Genomic DNA, 8,837 nt, shown 5'->3' on the forward strand with positions numbered 1-8,837 from the left:
GATCCCGCACATCCCTCCCCTGCATGTGTGATATGTGAAGCATGATAATAGCGTTCCCGCTAGGCTGTTTTAGCGGGGCGCGGCACCCTGCCCTCTTTCTGGAAGGCAAAAAGCGCCCTGCCCTAACAGCCTGTGAGAACCGTCTTCACCCGCGGGTCGCAGTGTCCCGCGGGTGATGAAATGTGCGATGACTCGGTCACCGCCGGAGAATAGACGCTGGGTGCATGCGCCCGTCATCTATTCTCCCTCTCTGCAGGGCTTGGGGGCTGCCCGGGGTGTCCGCAAGTGCCGGGCACGCCCCCAAGAGTGACGAAAAGGGGACGCGTCTTATAGACACGCCCCCTTTTCGATGACCACGCCCCCTTCTCGGCCACGAACGTGCCCTCTCTAGCTCCGGCGCCCTGCCTCGCGCCGGAGCTAGAGTGAACACTATAATAACGTTAACTAAAAGATATGCCAGCCTTTACATAAAGTAAAAATACACTATGACTTACCACACTGTCTCTGTCACTGACGATAGCTGCTGTAGTTCTTGTCTGCCGTCTCTTGCAAGATATTCTTGATGACAGTGCTGTGGATGCCTCAGGGGTAGGAGGGATGGTATCTGCAGCCAGCCATCCTCAGTCCTCAGACCCTCATCACCTTCCTCAAATTCAGCCTCTCATCACCATCCTCAGCCCAAAAGCTCCCATCACCTTTCTCCATCCCTAGCCCCAATCACCTTCTGCCCCCATCCCCATCACCTTCCTCTGCCCTCTTCATCTTCCTCCATCCCCAGCCCTCATCACCTACATCCGTCTCCAGCCCCCTTCACCTTCCTCCGTCCCCAGCCCCCTTCACCTTCCTCTGCATCCAGCCCCTATCACCTTCTGCCCCCTTCACCTACCTCTGCACCTTCACCTTCCTCCATCACCTACCTCTGTCTCCAGACTCCTTCATCTTCCTCTGGCCTCTTCACCTTCCTCTGCCCCCAGCCTCCATCACCTTCCTCCGTCCCCAGCCCCCTTCACCTTCCTCCACCCCCAGGCACCATCACCTTCTTTTGCATCCAGCCCCTTCAACTACTGCCCCCAGCCTCCATCACCTTCCTCTGCCCCCTTCACCTTCCTCTGTCCCCAGGCACCATCACCTTCCTCTGCTTTCAGCCCATCACCTTCTGCCCTCATCATCTTCCTCTGCCCCCAGCCCCCATCACCTTCCTCCGTCCCCAGCCCCCTTCACCTTCCTCCGCCCCCAGGCACCATCACCTTCCTCTGCGTCTAGCCTGTCACCTTCTGCCACCAGCCCCCATCATCTTCCTCTGCCCCTTCACCTTCCTCCATCCCCAGCCCCCTTCATCTTCCGGTGACTTCTCACCTTCTTCCGTCCCAAGGCACCATCACCTTCCTCTGCGTCCAGCCCCTGTCACCTTCTGCCACCAGCCCCTATCACCTTCCTCTGCCCCCTTCACCTTCTTCCGTCACCAGACCTATCAGGCAGGGAAGACGTGCGGCGACATGAACGATGATGTCACACTGCCGTGTTGAAGACTCTAAGGTCATGCTCGACCCGGGAGTCACCTGGAAGAGCCCAGTGCTGCCCGGCCAAGCTACAAGGGAGCTGGGGCGGGGCGACAGCTATGGGTCCTGGCGGCCATGGCCCAGCGGCTGAAACAGTGAGTCCACCGTCCGCTGCCCCATTTTGTGCCCGTCTGGACCTCGGGACCTGGTACGATTGTCCCCTTAGTCCCCCCTTGTCGCTGGGGGTGGGGTCTGCATTGTAAACATGACAGGATACTCAGGGGTATATATATTAAAGTGTGAGTTTATAGAAGTGAAGGTGATGCCCATAGCAACCAATCAGATTCTACTTTTAATTTGTCTATCACCTTCTAGAAGATAATAGCTAGAATCTGATTGGTTGCTATAGACAACAGCTCCACTTCTATAGTCCTGCAGCACACTTTAGTGAATATACCCCTCAGTGATTTATTTAGAGATAGATGTAAGAATTTCTATCTTTGTGTCAAATGCATATTTTTAAAGTTTGCATGCAGAAGCACCACACCGTGTGGTGACACCCTGTGCTACACATCCTCAACCCCTGCACGCGCTTGGGCTTGTCACAGTTATTGCGGGGCACAAACAACATGTTGAGATAACTGCGGGGCCCGAATATCTAGGCGTTGCCAAATCTAGGAGACATGGCCACGACCCCTTTGGAAAATAATAATGGAAAATACTATGTATGGAGCCAGGAAGCAGGACATTCGTCCCCTTCAACATCTGGCCCGAATCCCCCCAACAGGCCCCCGGCCCGGGTAATTAGTAACCACTACCCCCTCCCCTCTTGGCGCTCTTGGGCACTGCCCCAGTCTGGTCACAAAATGGGTGAATTAGCTTGGGAAACTGGGCTCATGAGCAAACAATAATGGCTCTGTGTTGGAAAACACAGCATTAGTATGTGCACAGCATACATTTGGCAAATTAATAGGAGGAACACGAGTAAAGATAATTGTGCATTAAGTGACATTTGTAACACGTACGAGTCGCAGATGACATAGTTGGTGCAAACTGTGCTTGTTGTTATGATTCAGCCTGAACCGAAAGTCCTTGAACGTGTGATTCCGGGCAGCACGATATCAGTATGTATGTGTATATATCGGTATGTATGTGTACATATCAGTATGTAAGTGTACATATCAGTATGTATGTGTATATAACAGCTCTTCCTCTACCGCAGAGACAACTTAACAAAGGTATAACAGAATCAGTTCTTATGCATGAACAAGTTAAGTAAATACTTACATACATAAATGTGAATAAAGAAATTAATTGCATGAATAATTGTATTACCTGGGGCATTATCAACTTAAACTTAGTACATATATCATTATCATCTACTGAGTCTATAAATTTTAAATGGTTTTCTTAATGAAATTATGATATAAGCCCAGTGAAAATGAGCGAAACCCTAAGGTAGTGTATATACAGTATTTATTCTAATGGGGCATATGTACCTTTGCATTTAAAATGGTAATCACAATGCGGCAATGGAAATTACTTCTTGCATTTACCATGCTTCAGGCCTCGGGACAGAGCTTGCAAGAAAGCTCTGTCGTGGCAAAGGACTGTCCCAATTTTGGTGGACTACACCACCGTCCTGTGCTCAGGACGTTTGATTTGTGGGGGAAGTGCTATGATTTTCCACGGCAGCATAAAAAATTAAAATTTTCTGTAAACAAATACACCCACCTACCCGGAGCATGGTCGCTCAACCCACTTTGGAGAACTCCGATGTTGGGAAATGTGCGACATGCTCATGGTATTCATACTCCACCACCATCATTGTATTTGGAAATGTTTGTACAACTTGGTGTTCTGGCAGAGGTATGTACACACCAGTGGATTAACATAAAGACCCCAAGCAGCCAGTCCAATGGAACTTAACCAGGGTATGTAATTTATTTGTGTACAGCAGTACTCACTGTTACACTGGTTATGTCCAAGCATGAAGTGGAGCAGGATTAGGCAGCTCACGCAGACTGATTCATATGCTGCGGTAATGGTGCAGTCGCCGGGATAGCGGTAATAGTGGTTTCTGGTCTCAGGAGCTAAGAGGACAGCCGTCCTCCACTTATGTTATCTATCGGCGGCCATCTTGCTAAGGGAACAAAAGTGTCCCTTGAGGAGCTATGTTAATGGAGAGTGCGCACTACTTTTCGTTTCATCTCTCTCCACACATCCTTTATTATAATCTACATCACACCACCACACTGAGTTTATCCCAACTGCATTACCTACCATGATAGAGAGACTGGACAAAACTCAATAAACACAGCATCTCCCCCTTAAATTCAGACAGATTTTAGTATCAATTAAGATCACAGCCCATGAAAATTGTATTGGCAGAACTTATAGGTGTTGATATACAGTCAGGTCCATAAATATTGAGACATTGACAGAATTTTCATATTTTGGCCTCTATTCACCACCACAATGGCTTTGAAATGAAACAAACAAGATGTGATTTAACTGCAGACTTTCACATTTAATTTGAGGGTAATTACATCCAAATCAGGTGAACGGTGTAGAAATTACAACGGTTTCTATATGTGCCTTCCACTTTTTAAGGGGCCAAAAGTAATGGGACAAACTAAACAATCCTAAATCTAACTTTCACTTTTTAATACTTTGTTGCAAATCCTTTGCAGGTAATTACAGCCTGAAGTCTGGAACGCATAGACATCACCAGATGCTGGGTTTCATCCCTGGTGATGCTCTGCCAGGCCTCTACTGCAAATGTCTTCAGTTCCTGCTTGTTCTTGGGGCATTTTCCCTTCAATTTTGTCTTCATCAAGTGAAATGCATGCTCAATCGGATTCAGGTCAGGGGATTGACTTGGCCATTGCATAACATTCCACTTTTTAGCCTTAAAAAACTCTTTGTTTGCTTTTGCAGTATGCTTCGGGTCATTGTCCATCTGCACTGTGAAGCGCCGTACAATAAGTTCTGAAGAATTTGACTGAATATGAGCATATAATATTGCCCGAAACACTTCAGAATTTATTCTGCTGCTTTTATCAGCAGTCACATCATCAATAAATAAAAGGGAACCAGTTCCATTGGCAGCCATACATGCCCATGCCATGACACTACCACCACCATGCTTCACTGATGAGGTGGTATGTTTTGGATCATGAGCAGTTCCTTTACTTCTCTTCTCTTCCCATCACTTTGGTACAAGTTGATCTTTGTCTCATCTGTCCATAGGATGTTGTTCCAGAACTGTAATGGCTTTTTTAGATGTTGTTTGGCAAACTCTAATCTGGTCTTCCTGTTTTTGTGGCTCACCAATGGTTTGCATCTTGTGGTGAACCCTCTATATTCACTCTTGTGAAGTCTTCTCTTGATTGTTAACTTTGACACATATACACCTACCTCCTGGAAAGTGTTCTTGATTTGGCCAACTGTTGTGAAGGGGTTCTTCTTCACCAGGGAAATAATTATTTTGTCATCCACCACAGTTGTTTTCCGTGGTCTTCCGGGTCTTTTGGTGTTGCTGAGCTCTCCGGTGCGTTCTTTCTTTTTAAGAATGTTCCAAACAGTTGATTTGTCCACACCTAATGTTTTTGCTATCTCTCTGTTGGGTTTGTTTTGATTTTTTAGCCTTTTGATGGCTTTCTTCACTGATAGTGACAGCTCTTTGGATCTCATATTGAGAGTTGATAGCAACTGATTCCAAATGCAAATGTCACACCTAGAATCAACTCCAGACCTTTTACCTGCTTAATTGATAATGAAATAATGAGGGAATGGCTCACACCTGTCCATGAAATAGCTTTTGAGTTGATAGTCCCATTACTTTTGATACCTTAAAAAGTTGGAGGCACATATTGAAACTGTTGTAATTCCTACACCGTTCACCCGATTTGGCTGTAATTACCCTCAAATTAAATCTGAAAGTCTGCAGTTAAAGCACATCTTGTTTGTTTCATTTCAAAACCATTGTGGTGGTGAATAAAGGCCAAAATCTGAAAATTCTGTCAATGTCCTGACTGTAGGTGCAAGCGGTTTGTGATGGAGATCTGTCCACACAATAGATAACATAACCAGGTTTTGGTTTATTAAACAGGCAGAACAGGTTGCAGGATGACATTGGGTTAATGATGGTATGTACAACAGGTACACTATACAGGCAGATAATAGATGCACCAGATCCAGTCAGGAACATATGGAATGTGCGAATAACGGGAAGCACACACCTGTACCAAGGCCAGATTAACAATGGGGCCGACGAGCTACAGCTGCAGCTACAGAAAAAGCTGGCCACATGGTCGGCCATAAATCACTAAAATAGTTTTTCTAGTTTTCTCACAAAATTGTACATTTTTTAAATTTTTCTGAATTTAGGGAGACATTGGGGCTGGTCAGAGCTCTTCCCCTTCTCAGTATAGGTCCTTGAACATTTTCGGCCCCAGGCCCATGTGGCACTTAATCCGGGTCTGACCGATACATATAGTGGTGGCAGTGGAGTATGCACCCACCTATACGTATAGGTATACGGCTGTGGTGACAACGTGGAATGTGCAGGGTCTCTCCAGCATATGAGAACTGTCTCTCCATGGAGATTCTCATTGACACGTCCTTCCTCTATGGAGGACGGAGCTGAAGACGCTCGGAAAAGCCGTATATGCGCAGTAGTTTATTGGGATCGAAGGTCACACAGAGACATACCTCCGGCACTACTGGGTCACGGTAGTATCAGGAGACAGCGCACGGTGCTCTCCTCTAACAAATTGGATTGAGGGCAGGATTACTTTCTTATTTAAATCTAAGCCCGCTTCTAGAATGTAATTGCCATTTATATGAATTTCTCCATTTCATCCACATTCAATTTTTTGATTTATTATGGGGTATACTTACTAAAGTGCAGGTTTTTATAAGTGGAGATGTTGCCCATAGCAACCAATCAGATTCTAGCTATTATCCTCTAGAAGGTGCTAGATATTCGTTAAGTAGAATCTGATTGGTTACTATGGGCAACATCTCCACTTCTGAAAACCCGCACTTTAGTAAATATACCCCATGGTGTGCATCCGTTGATAATTCTACAAGTGTAACCCCCTTCACTATTATACAGTCTGTGATCCTAGATGCAGATGCTTAGTCATTTACATTTACAAAGTTTTAACCACACTGCATTCAATGTGTATACATTGTTCTGCATTTAGAGTGTTTTTATAACATTGCATAATTCCTCTTCTATTACATTGAAAGTGCTATTGTTAGTTGAAATATTGTTACCCTTTCTTATTGTCTTTGGGTATTGAGACTGTGCACCATTGTTCAGTTAATATTGCTCTTTACATATTTTGTACGTTGTTATCATCAAATTATAATTTTGCAGTTACATAATACTGCACCTTTTCCACTAAATCAGAGATTTGGGGGCCTATTAATCATCACTTAAACGGCCTGTTACACATGCGGAAACGCTAGTTCCAGTTTCCACATATTTTATGTTACAGGCCATTCATCATCAGGGGTCCAATAGGATCGCTTAATATTCAATAAATTCCGAAAACTTAAAGTTTTCAGAGTTCGCTTGCTGGAACAAATACCATCTTCAGATGGCGCCAGAGGCTAAAGGTCTCATGGGGCCCTAAGCAAGATACCAATTTGGGGACCCCTTCCTCAAACAATATCCCCCCAGTCAGTCTGCATATGCCTAATCCCCCTTACCTGTCCCAGGACTGGAACATTTTTAGATATGTGGATTTTACAGAGAAGAACTTATGTCTACAGTAACTGATGTGCCAAGTTTAGCCCCCCACACCCGCGGACTGCACCAGCCCCGACCACCCAATTGTAGCAGGTGAATGTAGGTGAACGCTGGAATCAGTAAATGTGTTTGGCAGTGCGAGGAGGGGGGAGGGGTGTTGCCTGCCCAAAGCACCCTGCTCCCCCCCTCCCCCACACTGGCAGGCGCCACAAACCCCCTTCACCTGCACCGCCTTCCCCTAGTAAAGTCAAAGGCAGCAGGCACACCTCACCTTCTATTCTAGTATCCACTATGGGCGGCAGCGCACCTCAACTTCTATCTTCTCGGCTCCCCTCTCTCTGTGCGCGTGACGAGACAAGTCACACTAATGCTGCGTACACACGGTCAGATTTTCTTAAAAGATATGAACGATAACGATTGTAAAAATCGTTGACATGTTGGGCATGCATCGACGAACGTTGCTCGTGCCCGAATATCAGATAACGATTTCTGAAATCGACTGTGTTTGCAGTCAAATTTTGACGATTTTATTCATTTTACTACTGTCAGAAATCGTTCATCCTTATCATTGATCTAGCTGTAACCCCCCCCTTTACCCTCTAAAGGGACACCAGGGTACTAACTCCTATGTAATCTTTTTTACTCACCCTTAAACTCATGTTAAGTGGTGTACCTCCTATTACTATTAATTCAGTGCCTCCACCCAAGTATTGGTAGTAGACCGGGCCTACTTGGGAAAACCCAAATGAGAATAAACTCACGCTTAAACTAAAGACACTGTTAACCAAATAACAAGGAGCGCAGATAGATCTCAAAAAGTATAAAGCAATTTTTAATATAAAATATATCCATCAACACATTAAATACACAGATTAAATTAGATTACACAGAAACAATGCTGTTTAATCATCAAAATAGAAATGCAATTTCAAAAATAATTAATAAAATATGTGCTAATGATGAATGAACTCCGTCTAATAAAAGCCCAATTTTGAGAGCAGCTAATTAGTATCCTTTTAGGACCAAAATAATAGTCTGCAGCATTTAAGACAAATAGTTATTTTTCCTTCTCTCCAGAGAAAAGAATTGATCTCACCAACTATATTACAACTCCACTTTTTCGTGTTAGATGACCTTTAAATCAGTCCAGATTAGCAGCCCATATATAACAAGAAATATTATAATCATGAGTCTTTTAAGGAGAGAATATCACAGTCTCCTGATTACTTTCTTACCACTGCCGGTTGTTGAAAGCAGTAAGGGCTCTGCTTAATCGGTTTCCATGGGGCCATGCAATGCAGGTTGCTGTTATTATGAGCAGTAAGAATTCTGCTTACATAGCTTCACTGTCCTTGCAAGCAGGCTAGCGGTGGAGAGAACGGCACACTTCACGAGAGGCAATATGGTGAGATCTCACGCTGATCGGCTGTTGGTCAGAGGAAAAACTTTAGTGGTCCAGCAATATATCAGTTAAAGGCAGCTGCTCTAGGATGGAGTATCCCTGTTCCTTAACGCGTTTCTCCGCTGTTGGGGATAGCGGTTTCCTCAGAAGGCAAAAAAGGAAGATGATGTGA

The sequence above is a fragment of the Taudactylus pleione genome, unplaced genomic scaffold, assembly GCF_031769625.1.
Source record: "Taudactylus pleione unplaced genomic scaffold, aTauple2 ptg000276l, whole genome shotgun sequence".
In the NCBI taxonomy this organism is placed as follows: Eukaryota; Metazoa; Chordata; class Amphibia; order Anura; family Myobatrachidae; genus Taudactylus; species Taudactylus pleione.